Here is a 15,038-nt window from a genome sequence, read left to right on the forward strand (position 1 = left end):
TATGTTTGTAGCTTCAGCTGGGCTCACAGACATCACGCTAAACAGAGAGGAAGATAAATGGGAGAAGAAGACAGGATGACACCGAGAGAATTGAGGGGGAAACGCCAAAATATACATTATCAGGAAATAACAGGGTTTTTTTGTCACGCAGGACAGGCTGAGTACATCTGGTTAGCGTGTGTGTGTGTGTGTGTGTGTGTGTGTGTGTGTGTGTGTGTGTGTGTGTGTGTGTGTGTGTGTGTGTGTGTGTGTGTGTGTGTGTGTGTGTGTGTGGGGGGGGGGTTATATGATGGGAAAAAGTGATTATGGTGGTGTGTTTATTCTGGGTTCTTCCATCCTTTCCTTGGCACAGAGCCTGAGTTATTGGGCCATAAACCTGCCAAGATACACACTGATGTCAAACACATTGGTCGCACGCACACACACATACATGCACGCACGCACGCACGCACGCACCAGTGGAGTAAATAACTAAGTGCATTTACTCAAGTACTGTACTTAAGTACAATTGAGGTATTTTTTTTACTTTACTGGAGTATTGCAAATTTTCAGTACTTTATACTTTGCCTTTGGTACTTCAAGTACTTCAAGTACATTTTGATGCCAATACTTTTACTCACGTAAAGTTTGAATTCCGGAATTTGACTTGTAACAGAGTATTTCATATTGCAGTATTCATACTTTTACTTAAGTAAAACATGTGAGTACTTTTTCCACCATTAGCACGCACATATGCACACACGAACACACCCTCCCACCCACACACTCAGTGTGAGATACTGCAGCCATATGATTTGTGTTAACAGTATATCAGCCACTTAAACCCTATACACAATACGTAGATGACCGGGGTCCCCCAGGGCTCAATGCTTGGTCTACTCTTTTCATTTATTTATACAATTTAGGCATTTAGCAGACGCTCTTATCCAGAGCGACTTACAATAAGCAAGGTGTTTTTTTTCCCGTCCCTCAACACCAAATCTCTTCAGCGAAAATAGCCAATGCACAAATATAGGATATTGTGAGCTTGTAGATGGGCTATATTTTCAGCACGTTTGCCCCAGAATAGGGACACTATATGGTTCAAGACAGACATGAAGCTCCATGTATACAGTGGCATGCACAGATATTTTGAGGGGCAGGTGCTCAAGTAAATTACACTTTTTTTTGTTTACTTAGTCTGCTCTTTTTTCCCTCTACACCTATACCTCTTTGCCAAAAATAGCCGATCTACAAGCCCACAACGCCTCGCAGCGCGAGGCGTTGTGGGCTTGTAGATCTGCTATTTTTGGCTAAAGTTCTCCTCAGAAAAGGGATGCTAGGTTTCGAGTGGTTATGGTAAAAAGAAAAATCATATCACATAAAGATTTGGCGGACCCCCTGTAGTAACTCTGAGGACCCCCTGTTGAAGACCCCTGCTGTAAACTGAAAAAAAAGGGCACTTCTGGTCAAGAGGGCAAAGGGCAGGTGCTCTCGCACCTCCTAGAGTCTATCTGTGCACGTCCCTGACAGACACACACACACACACACACACACACACACACACACACACACACACACACACACACACACACACACACACACACACACACACACACACACACACACACACACACACACACACACACACACACACACACACACACCCCAAAGCAGAGTTATCGGTTTGATTAAGGAAATGAATGAAATGTACGCGAGAATAAACGAGTGAAGTATTTGTACCCTTGAGCAAGGCACTTGACCTTCTGTTTCTAAACCCATCATTATAGCTGCTCCAGAGGAGAGGAAAGGAAAGAAAAGGTTGTTTGGGCAGAGGAAAGGAGGAGAGGAGCGGAGAGGGGAGGAGGTAGGAAAGAGGAGAGGAGAGAGGTATACAAAGAACAGAGAGATAGAATTCCTCATCTAATAAATTAGGGTGAGATCATGGTCATCACTCAGCACTTCTATTGGATAAAGACTCGGAAACTCCTCGGGGAGTCATCACATTGTGTCCGTGTGCGCGTGCGCGTGCGTGCGTGCGTGCGTGCGTGTGCGCGTGCGTGCGTGCGTGCGTGCGTGCGTGCGTGCGTGCGTGCGTGCGTGCGTGCGTGCGTGCGTGCGTGCGTGCGTGCGTGCGTGCGTGCGTGTGTGTGTGTGTGCGTATGTACTTGTATTACTATAGATGTGAGGGAGTGTGAAGTTCCTGGTTCTCACAAAATAAATGTATGTTATATGATAACAAAAAAAACAGACTATAGGCTTACTTACACAATTAGGACAAAAGATGCATAGTGGAGTTAGAGTTAGGAGAAGGCATTTAGAGTGGGCTTGGCGTTATGCCTGATTTATAGCCGATCTAAGGTGTGTGAGCCTGCAGCAACACGGCAATGTTCTGCTTTAGGGTTAAAAATAGCTAACATTATTATAGCAAAGAATGTCATTCATAAAAATCGCCACTCTAAAACTGTGGTTCTCTAACTTTTTCGTGCCGCGGACCCCCACATTTATATGTATTTGGCCGCGGACCCCCTTCTGAAAATGTAATGTGCCAGGGACCCCCCCAGAAGAGAAGATTTGTGTAAAAAAAAAATGAAAAAAATCGAAATTATTCAAAATCTTCCAAAACATTTTTTTAAACATTTCAAAAACAGCAGATCTACAAGCTCGCAGTGCGTCACTTCGTGCCGCACTGCGAGCTTGTAGATCTGCTGTTTTTGAATAGCCAACAATATAAATGTTTAAAATAGTAGTTTAGCTATATTAACTAACGTTGTTGGGGACCCCCTGGAACCACGTCAAGGACCACTGAGGGTCCCCGAACCCCACTTTGAGAACCAAAGCTCTAAAATACTGACGTCCTCACAAGTATAGTAATTCTAACGTGTGTGTATGTGCGCACACACACACACGCGTGCAGGTGACAGTGAATGGAAGGGAGGAATGATTAACGTCTCGCTAAAGGATCGCTCATCTTTCCTGCCTAACAATCCTTCAAGGCCAAACGGTCCGTCCCATTGGCTCTCGATGACGCCCCAAGGCCCGCCCCCTCCCCCTCCCCCCTCTCCCACTAAAAGGCGTTTGATTGGCTTTTATGGCTCCCCAGAGGCCCGCCTCTCCCACAAGGGCCAGGGAGTCGGGAAGCGAGGGTGGAAGAAGAAAGTGGATTTAGGCTCAGAGAGAGAGAGAGAAGTCGACCTTGGCTGATTCGATCAAAAAGCGTGAAATATCTCTCCTAGGATATAGAACTAGTGGTGGAAAAAGTATGTTTTTTTTAGTTTTTTTTACTTAAAGGTAGGGTAAGTGATATTTTTTGGTTAAAACAAAAAGTATTTTGTTAAAAGGTTAAAACACTATATTCTAATAGTAATCATTGCTATAGAGTGTTTGTTCAGTAACAGGTGTCTCCCCGTCTCTCCAACTCTTTAATAAACAGAAAATACATTTTCCGGTAGGTGTCAAAATCTCAGCCAATCAGGAGAAAGTACCCATTTTTAAGCTTCATTTGTATAGTGTTCCAGTTCCAATTTTGCCTGCTCATTTCTTAGTGTCATCACTTCCAATTTCACTTGTTTAATCTATATCCTGACTGAGTTCTCTGTCCTGGTTGGATAAAATTGGAAATGAAACTGAAACTGAAACGAAAATGCATTTTCTGTTTTATAAAGAGCTGGAGAGACAAGGAGACTCCTTTTACTGAACAAACACTCTGTAGCAATGAGTACTATCAGAATATAGAGCTATTTAACACTTATTTTAACCAAAGAAAATCACTTACCCTACCTTTAAAGGAGTACTTCACACAAAAAAAATACTTGATTTTCTATCAATTACACACCCATTGCATTCATTGTTTCGGTTGCATTTCTAAGCCAATAATGTGATTACCGGTGGATAAATGCTAATGTATCCGGTAGGAGACTTGAAGGAGTCTCTTTGAGTCTCCTACCGGAACACCTGGTCATCACATTATTGGCTCAGGAATAGGACGAAAACTAAAACAATATCCATGAATTCCAAGGCTTCATGGGGTGTGTAATTGATAGAAAATAAGTCATTGTTTGGGTGAACTACTCCTTTAAGTAAAAGTAGCAGTATGACAATGTAGATATACTCTGTAAGAAGACTCTGCCATCCTCAGGGTTGAGGCTGTAGCAACGTCTCACAGCTGGCTTGCACATTGAACCTCAGCCCCTCATAGCTATACAATACCTGTTATAACGTCTGCTTTTCCAAGGCGGATGTTTTATGCTTCATACCGTTCTGTCTGCATATGGGTTTTTTGTTAACTGCTGCATTTAAATTTGTTCCATTTTTTACAACTATACATCATGGCTGGGGGGGGGGATAGGGGGGAAAAAGAAAGCAAATGATGTGCGTGTACTTCCGCACTTACACACACACACACACACACACACACACACACACATAACCAAAACGTCCCTGTCCTGGTTTCGTCCGACACGCACCGAGATAAATGACTTGTTGAACGCCGCAATAAGATGGTGAATTATTTAAATTGAACATTAATCTGGTGTAGAGGCGTAGCGGCGCACGCACCAGCGGCGGAGGAGTGCAGACGCCGTGCGCGGGAAAATGATGGACGTACCCAACTTATGACCGTACAGTACGGTTACATGTTGAAAGAAAACAAACACAATTCCACAACTTTCCGCCGTTAAGACGTGGGGCCATATTTCATTTGGATTGAAGATGGGCCTATTTGCAGATACATACTTTATCACATTATAGCCCACAGCCTTTATTTGTCATCATGTTGGGTGAGGGGGAGGGGGGGGGGAATGATTAAAGGAACGCAATTCAAAAAAAGAAACTTTCCCCGATTGGTCAGTATAGCTGCCATATTTTTTATCTTACTTAGAAGGTTATAATTTCAAGCTGACCATTTAGCATAATGGTTCTCAGAGTGTTTCAATGTCCAGGACCAGGCATGTGACGATGTGTCGTAAATCGATTCAATAAAAAATTGATAAGAGAAAACGGTATTGTGAAAAAAAAAAGAAAAGAAAAATAATTTAAAAAAAAAACATGTTGGTCATTTGTCTGGTAAATCACTTTGTGGTAAAATAAATCTTGATTGATGCCGATACATTTGTACTATTACATTTTTTTGGGAATACAGGCATATTACTAACAGAGTAACAGAGTATATCTACATTGTCGTACTGTTATCGTATTGTGAACCTAATATCAAAATTCGAATCATATCGTGAGTTGAGTGAATTGTTACATGCCGATATCAAGGACCCCAAAATGTACAGTATATATGTATTTGGCCCACCGGACCGCCATCTGAAATATATATATTTTTTGCCAGAGACCCCCCAGATTTGTGTTAGGTATAGTTGGACCGGAGTCCCTCAGGGCTCCGTATTAGTGTCTTTTATGTTATTGTGGGGAAAGCTAAGTGCTTAAGGAACACACCATGACAGATATGGAGGCATGGCCACATGTGTCCCATTCCAACAGGTTCATTTTGTGTTTTGATTAAATTACCAGGAATCTGAGAAGAACGCGGAGGGGCTCAGCACACACGCACGCACGCACGCAGTGTTAGGCATTAGGGTTGAACTGGAAGACAAAGTATTTCTCTGCCGGCGTTCAGTGTTGAGCACTTGACGACACATATTAAATACAAGAAAGATGACAACAATAAAAGATTTTATGGACGCTTGGGGGTGAAGCGTAACTTTGGCCCCTCCATTTTTCTGAAGACACACGACTGTAAAACATAAAACGGAAGGGCTGGGCTATCAAACTATTCCCCCCAGTGGTGGAAGATTAAGATTAAGTAAAACTTGGCAATACCACCATTTAGAAATACTCTGCTACGAGTAAAAGGCCTGTATACGACATTTTACATTTTTCCAACAAAGTGCAAAAGTATTAGAATCAAAATACACTTACAGCTTGTAGATCGGCTATATTTGAATAGACAAAGTATAAAAAAATAATAATAGAGCTTACTTGGTTCATGTATGTGTTTTAACAATCTAAATGTAGAGTAACTAAAGCTGTCAAATGATTGTAATGGATTGTAATGGAGTAATGAGTAATGAAAAGTATATATATATATATATATATATATATATATATATATATATATATATATATATATATATATAAATATATAGAAGTGGAGAGGCATTGATTCATCAGGCTGACCTTCAGTCTATGTTTAAAGTTACTGAGTGAAGATGAGGAGTTGGCAGTAAATATGTGTGTAGAGTAAAAGAACCTCTGTGTTTAATGGAGAACTGGCTATGAGTGGTACGGCTGAAGGGAGGATGGAGATTGTCTAGTATTATAATCATGAACTAGTTGGGCGAGTGGGTCTTAAAATATTCTATAAAAGGTGTAGGAAGCATATTTGAAAGGTAAGTGCGTTTATACGTAGATGAAAGAACAGGAACGGAGAAACGTGGACAAATTATCATTCTACTACTCTGCCACCAAAATGTGGAATTCCACAATCTATTAAATATTAAAAGACTGGTTTATTTCTAAATTGTTCTGAAAGAAAATTTATCAGGAGACCCCGAGGGGACGTAAATGTACATTCCCATCGGAAGGAGGTGTCATTCACTGCCGCCGTTTTTCCTTTGTAAATAATAGTGTTTGTAGCCTATGTTGTAGCCAGAGGTTTATTAAAATAGGGTACAGTACGTTCAGTACCTGCATATCTTCCATCCACTTACGTTGATACGTTTCGTGCTGTAGAAGCCCCGACGCGGAAGTGCATGTAAACAAAGCGTGCGTGCGAGACGGCGGAGGGTCCCGAGTAACGCCTGGAACAATAATAGTTCTAACGCGATCCTCCATTGCAGAGTGATCGCCGATCGAAAACGGCTCACATCCACCACGTTAAAAAGAAATAGGAGATATTAAGCTTTTAGTCAAGGAGTTAACATTGGAGCGGTCGACCGGAAGGATTTTTGACATGAATCCACATTCGGCCTCTCCTTCTCAGAGACTCCTTGGATGATCCCAAAGTTCCGTATAAAAAAAGGCCCACGTATAAAAAAAAATGGGCCAAAAACGGTCCGGACCGTTTATGGCACTCAATGTGTTAAAAATTAAAAATTAAAAATGTCTCTGCTTTCTTGTTTTTTTCTGCATTTTTGGCGAGAACAAGCTATATTCGACAGACAATAACTAAAGAACGGTGGGTCGCGGTGACACGCTTTTTCCCCCCGATGGAAGCAGACATACTCCTCCGTCTTTTGAAAGGTTAGTAAAAATGCTCAAAAATGCTGGCACTGGCTGCAGACTGTTCTGACAGAACTGCCAGTGAATAAGATAAAAGTATTCAATCAATAAAAAACAATAACAGGCTATAACACTGATGGTGTCTGCTAAGCATGTGTGTCTGATAAGTACTGACAGCCTTTGCTTTCACTACAGCCAGGGTTGCCATCCGTCCCTTGAAATGAGGAATCGTCCCTTATTTGGAAACTAAAAGACGTGTCCCTTGTTGAACACACTTCAATCAGTGACACCCATTTTACACAAGTTCAAACAGCTCATATACATATACTATAATACCGGTTGTTAACCACTTAAACCTTTTTACACTTTGTCAACTGGACCTGAGTTGTCTCTTGGACCGCTTTTTTCCCTGTCTACACCAAATCTCTTTGCCAAAAATAGCCGATCTACCCGTGCTCAGCGCTGATCGGTAGAGAAAAGCATGAAGACTTATGATAATTACACTGACCTGGGATCAGATTACTGCAGCGCAATATACGGGGGAACAAACTTGATCTGCGCACGCTGTCAGTTCAGTGAGAGTGGAGAAGGCATCAAAACTATACCTCCATGGAATCAATGGAGGTATATAAATAGGTTGACCTTTTTATTTCGTTGCTGACGGGCGGAAACCTTGTATCTCCGTATTTTAAACTTTTATGTTTTATGTTTTTTTTTATATAAATAAACATAAATCAATTCCCTACTTGGTCGTACGAGAGTGTCGTGCAAAAGTAGCAAAAATAGCCGATCTGCTATCAGATCGGCTATTTTTGCAATTCTTTTTGAAAAAGGTTGAAAATGAAAGTGGTAAAGCGTGTCTGCGGGTTTTATTAACATTGAACCGATGAAAAGCATTAACAACAGCTTGTGACTGAAAAACAACTAAATATGATCCATTGGAAAACATTGGTTATAATGTGTTTCCCCATTTCCTGAAATGTAACAGTTTTGGACATACACGTTTTCTACCCGACAACAAGAACGATATATATTATTTTTTCCAAAGGGGGGGGGGGGGGGTTGAAAAGTATGGCTATCAGGAGACAGCAAAGCCTCCTAATTACTTAACCCATTGAAACCTGAAGCCGATTCTACATGTCTCCTAAATCTCAACAGTATTCTGAAAAACGTATGTTTTTATATCTAGTGGTGCTCAATCTTTTTCATGTCAAGGACCCCCAAAATGATGTGTATTTGGCCGCGGACCCCCATAAAAATGTTGTTCCAGGGACCCCCCAGAAGCAAAGATTTGAGTTAATAATGTTCGCTTAAAAATATATATATATATATTCAGAAGATTTGCACACATTTTCACGATTTAAAAAAAATAGCAGATCTACAGGCTCGTAGCGCGGCACTCGGTGCCGCGCTCTGAGCTTGTAGATCTGCTATTTTTGAATAGCCCAAAGTGTAAAATAATGCTTTTTTAGCTCAAATCAAAAAATGACACAGTTCCAGGTCTTAATGGGTTAACAAACTGTGTAGCGCGGTCCCCACGCGCTACGCTGTGTGTGTGTGTGTGTGTGTGTGTTGTCCTCTGTGTGTGTGTGTGTGTGTGTGTGTGTGTGTGTGTGTGTGTGTGTGTGTGTGTGTGTGTGTGTCTGTAGTAGTGTGTCAGGATTTAAAATGCCAACCCAGCCACCAGGGATTTCAGCAGGAGAGGAAAAGTAGATCGAACAAACAGAAATTCTGTCGATGTGGACACTATTTCTAAATCGCCGTGGGAGTGTGTGAGGGTGTGCGTGTGCGCACGTGTGTGCGTGAGCGTGAACGTGTCAAGGTGTGCATGGAGCATTCCTACACTGAAACGTGGGAGAGTGCAATTTGTTTGTGTGCGTGTCCATGCATGTGTGTGTGTGTGTGTGTGTGTGTGTGTGTGTGTGTGTGTGTGTGTGTGTGTGTGTGTGTGTGTGTGTGTGTGTACCGTGTTGTTTAAATCGCATTGGGACTCTTTAGAGTTTTGGGCAGACAGCATCATACATCATGGTGGTTTTATAACCCAAAGAGCTGTCTGAGAAAAGGCCACGCGACGAGGGGGGGGGGGGGGGGGGGGGGGGGAGAGGAGAGGAGAGGAGAGAGGGAGAAGGAGAAGATCAAAAGCAGAGAATGGTTGCAAAAATAATGAATGAAATAATAGGACATGGCCGTTTTTTAACCCATTGAGACCTGAAGCCGATTCTACATGTCTCCTAAATCCCAACAGTTTTCTGAAAAACGTATGTTTCTATATCAGTGGTGCTCAATCTTTTTCATGTCAAGGACCCCCAAAATTATATGTATTTGGCCGCGGACCCCCATCAAAATATGTTGTTCCAGGGACCCCCCCAAAAGCAAAGATTTGAGTTAAAAATGTTCGCTTTAAAAATATATATATTCAAAGATTTGCACACATTTTCACGATTTTTCAAAAATAGTAGATCCACAAGCTCGTAGCGCGGCACTCGGTGCCGCGCTACGAGCTTGTAGATCTGCTATTTTTGAATAGCCCAAAGTGTAAAATAATGCTTTTTAGCTCAAATCTAAAAATGACACAGTTCCAGGTCTTAATGGGTTAAACTCGTATTTTCTATCAATTACACACCCCATGAAGCCTTGAATACATGGAAAAATCGGGGAGGGGACATTTTCTTAACCCTTCCAAGCCCTATATACTTATTTGTCTTTCCGCAAGAAGTATACTGCCGGCTTTACTAAACCACTTTAAACCCTCTAGAACCTTTTTTCGTTTGAACAGCCTATACCCTTTTTATCTGGAAGGTTCTCACCTTCTTTTGAAATGTATATTTCTTGTTTGATCCAGACTTAAAACAAACCTGTTCTCCCTGGCCTTTTAAAATTCTACATGCCTCCATCGCTCCATCTTTGCACTTTTTTTTTATATTTGTATGTCGTGAGACATTCTTGTCTGATGTAGGTTTGTATGCTGTGCCTCGCTTTATAACATGGTTGGTTTTTTTCTTACGCGCTCTATCAATACAATTTACTCAACTTGAGTCTGTGTTCGGGTCGCGCAGTGTACGTACTTTACAACTCTGTAAGGCAGGGGTCTTCAACAGGGGGTCCGGGACCCCTAGGGGGTCCTCAGAGTTACTACAGGGGGTCTGCCAAATCTTTGTGTGATATATATTTTTTTTACATTAACCACTTGAACCCTAGCATCCCTTTTCTGAGGAGAACTTTAGCCAAAAAGAGCAGATCTACAAGCTCACCACGCCTCGCGCTGCGAGGCGTGGTGAGCTTGTAGATCGGCTATTTTTGGCAAAGAGCTATCGGTGAAGAGGGAAAAAGGAGCAGACCAAGTAAAAAAAAAAAGTCTGAAAAAATAATCATCTGAAACACAATTTTAAGCAATATAGAGGGGGTCCCTGCTTCATCTCTCTCTCAGCTAGGGGGTCCTTGGGCTGAAAACGTGGAAACACCCCTGCTGTAAGGAAATGTCCTTTTGCACACCTACAAACGGACAGGTGTGTCGGCGTATAGATGCTGAAAATGGAAGAAAAAGGGAGAAGGGAAGAGGGAGTTCCGCACACTGTCTTCAACAGTGACATCACACAGAAATGTGTGAGGGGAGCAATTAAAGGTTTCATGACATAAAATTATTTAATTTGTTTTGGCTTTCTGACCTCAATTACACCACCACAACAACAAAAAAACGTTCTTTGAACGTTCAGTGGATTTTCTGTGGTCTGGGGTTTTCTGGATAATTAGGCTCAGAAAAGTGCTGTGATTGGTTCGTGGACTTTGATGTCACAGTCCATTAATCCTGCCCCTCCCCTCTCCTTCTGAATGATGAATGAACCTTTAATTGGCATAACGATTGGGGAGAAAAACAGAGTCAAACAAAAAACAAAAATGACTTGAATAATGGTCCTGACTTGCTCTGTTTTTTTCGTGCACTTTTTCCGTTACCTCTACAACAAATGTCTTTGCTAAAACTCTTCGCTCACAACACATCTCTTCTATCCTGCATTTTTATCACATACCAAAAAACCTGATTTTCTCTAGAGCTCTCTGTGTGAAACTCATTAAGGAGGAGTGTGGTATAAATGTGCTTACATTAAACCCTGTACCACAGTAAACTAAAACAGTCTGCTACGTTTCAGCGGCTGACATTTAGTTAAAGCGTGCAAGCGTTTATTGTTTAGAGTCGATTCTGCAGAAAACAAAGGTCTGTGTTTTATGGAAAGGGAGAGTCTGTTTACACATCTGTCCCCGTGACAACCACTTAAAGGTGGTGTGAGTCATATTTTGTTGTACATATAAGTAGGCCTGGGCTACTGTAAGTGCATGTTGATGCCAATACGTTTGGTCTAGTAAACGTTTGAATGAAGGGGCCAGCTTCTTAGTTGTAAATTGAGGCTACTGTATATAGGAAGTGACAGTTCATATGAATGGTCTGTAGCAGGGGTGGGCAACTTTGAGGATGCAGAGGGACACTATTTTTCGACACTCACTCCAGAGGGCCACATTGCATAATCGAGCAAACAGACTCTCGTATTATATATACTTCGCCATTCTATGTCACACAAAAGTAGCAAAAATAGCAGATCTACAAGCTCAAAACGCGTCGCAGCGCGACGCGTTTTGAGCTTGCAAATCTGCTATTTTTGAATTGGAATCCAGATTTTTTTTTTTGCTATTTTTAATTGGAAATCTTGAAAAGGAACATTTTTATTTAATTTCAAATGCATTCAGTTGTGTTAACATTTTGAACTTAAATACAAATACATTGGACATAAAAAAGACAATAGAATTGTAATACTAGTCATTAAGCTACTAGACTGAAGTAATTAAAGCGGGTCATGTTTGCATGTTTGGAATCATAACAGCTGAAATCAATAATATATCAGTATTCTGGTATTAACCTGCGGGCCGTATTAAGTGAAGGTGGGGGACGCACGAGGCCCCCGGGCCGCCAGTTGCCCATGTATGGTCTGTAGTCTCACTGTTTTACCCATGCTGGTGTCACAAATAATTAGGCTTCATTCAAGTGGATGGGCTTTTGTCGAACTTAACACTTGATTTTATTACCTTAATAAACATTGTCATACATACAAATTTGCTTCCAGTTGCTATTTTAAAGTCTTCTTTCAATCACCATGATATGCGTTTTGGTAAATTATGGTCCCTTTTATTTTGAAATTGATGATAAAGTAGAGTATGCTGTAGGAGGGGCGTGGCTACCTTGTGATGATTTGATTGACAAGCTACACGACCAATAGCGTTAATTCCCCACCCCCGCTCTGGTCCCGCCCAATAGCATTCATTTCCGCGTACATTTTTCGGAGCGGATATATAGAAAGATGGCGGATTTGAAATTGTTGAAAAATAGGCTTAAATTACGGTCTTTAGAGTCTATGGACGTAACTTGTTATATGGTTTGAATTACAGGCCTCTTACTTGTAACAGAGCAGAGAGAGAGAGAGAGAGAGAGAGAGAGAGAGAGAGAGAGGTGCGCACCTGTTGCTCTGAAATACGGAAAGGAAAAAAAAACTGTAACCATAACAACTGAGAGAAAAGCATGTGCTTTTGAGAAGAATGTAGGACCATGGTAGATAAGTGATCTCTCTCTCTCTCTCTCTCTCTCTCTCTCTCTCTCTCTCTCTCTCTCTCTCTCTCTCTCTCTCTCCTAGGAGAGGAGAGGAGCAGTGCCCTTCAGTACAGCTGTGATGATGAAATGGTGTTGAAAGACCGTACACACACACACACACACACACACACACACACACACACACACACACACACACACACACACACACACACACACACACACACACACACACACACACACACACACACACAAATCTCCTAAACATGATTTGGCATCCGGTATGTAAGGGGCGGACAGGTGTGTGTGTGTGTGTGTGCGTGTGCGTGTGCGTGTGCGTGTGTGTGTGTGTGTGTGTGTGTGTCCGTCCTATAATGTCCTCCCAGTAAACCACACCTCACTGAACAGTTCTAATTCCCAGCCTCTCAAAGTTGCCTCTAAGCAAAGTTGCCTCTAAGCAGCCACCGGGGGCGCAAGAGCGCACGCCACACAAAAGTGGAACGTAACTAAGTACGTTAACTCATTCACTCAATGTTTGTACCAACAGTTTATACTTCTACTGTACTTTTTTAGTTTTAACCTATTTGACACTTTGTCTACTCAAATCCAACCCAACGTTCTTTGTTGCATGTCATTCCACAAGATAAGATACGATAATAAGACGAGACGAGCTGATCCTGCGAGGGAAATTCAGCCGCCAAAGACAGTACAGCAGTTAAGATACAGGTAGAGGGAAAGACAAAGTGCTGTAGACAGAGCAGTGTCAAACATATCACACTCAACAGAAACACCATCAATAAGCAAGGGATAATAAACCCCAACATGGTGATTAAATTTACACGGCTACTTAAAGTTGTACAGTGCAAATAAATTTAAAAAACGATTTTTAGCAGCCTCTGCTGGTCATTACCGTCACTGCAGGCCGTTCGTTTATTACTGCGTTACCCAGAATTCCATTCGTTTTCACCGGAAGACGGAAGCGTTTCAAAAAGCGTTCTTTTAATTGTTTTATACGATCTGTGGATCGTTTCTCTTAGCCAGTGAAGCTTTAGTTACCGTGAGCTGTGTTTTCTTTTTCTGTTGTTTTTCGTTCTTCAAATCATACAATCTCTTAAAATCAGCGTGAGTTTCCTTTTTGTTATTAGCGCGGTAGTTCCTGGCCAAACAGGAAACCGGCGCGGTAGTTCCTGGCCAAACAGGAAACCGTTGCGTTTTCGCTTCCATTTTCCGGCCAGATGACGTCATTTTCGCGGGAAAGTCCACCCCGACAGCGTTCAATAGAAAATATATAAATTAAAGGCTTTCGGGGGTGAAATTCATGGAGTGGGTGTTGTGAAACATTTGCCACTCACAAAAGATATACAATTTAACTTTAGTTTTATTGAAAAAGTTACCTAGTATTACTTTAGTACATACATTAATACACTGAGATTGAAGAAATAATAGAAATAATAGTATTCCATTAATTAATGCCAGGTGCGCACGTCCGTCCAGCGCAACACGTCACCTCGGAAAACAACAAGAAGTGTCGATCAATCATTTTTCGCTTTACATTTTTTCAAAAACATTCTCGAGAGCAATGTTTTCATGTTGGATATAAGCAGCGCAGCAGGTGCTCTGAGTCTTTGATGAGGTTATTATCCAGAAACAACCAATCGAAATTGACCAATCAGAATCAAGCATTAAACCAAGCCGTGTAATCATTAACTATAGTATACAGCAGTACACACCCTCAACAAAGCTCGCGTTGTGCAGCCCACAATAAATAATAAGAATACAAACAGTAACCATGTCAGACAGTGTCGTTCAGAGCTAATTAGTCTATTTAACGAGCAGAGCGACCGGTGTGATCCTCATTATACATCTTTGGCTGCCAGCCCAAATGACCATATATGGACATAAAAGGGACAAGGACTGACCCTCTCCCCTATACATGCATGGTAAAAGTAAGTATGGCAGGTTGAAGGCGCGTAAATGAACACTGATAATTGTTACTGTGTTATTGTCCTGCAGTGAAACTGTGTTTTCCAGCAGACTATTACAGTACAGTCAAATAATTCAGTTTAAGGGATGCGCTATATCCTCTTAAAACAATGACATTTAAACAAGTGACAGGTCACACTCAGAGCTGCAAGAGTGAGTTAGTTTATCTTATTTCTCCATGACTTTATAAGAAAGGACAGACGTTTCAGTGTAAATATGAATGTACATCTCTCTCTCGCACTCTGGCTCACGCACACGC

The 15,038-nt window shown here is 41.6% G+C and overlaps 1 protein-coding gene across 3 annotated transcripts in view; it reads right to left on the reverse strand.

Annotated features, from left to right (window-relative positions):
* Positions 1-15,038, reverse strand: part of tenm3 (teneurin transmembrane protein 3) — a 663,973-nt gene that overhangs the window by 648,610 nt on the left and 325 nt on the right. The window lies entirely within an intron of this gene.

The sequence above is a fragment of the Gymnoscopelus microlampas genome (genome assembly GCF_963454915.1).
Source record: "Gymnoscopelus microlampas genome assembly, chromosome: 2".
In the NCBI taxonomy this organism is placed as follows: domain Eukaryota; kingdom Metazoa; phylum Chordata; class Actinopteri; order Myctophiformes; family Myctophidae; genus Gymnoscopelus; species Gymnoscopelus microlampas.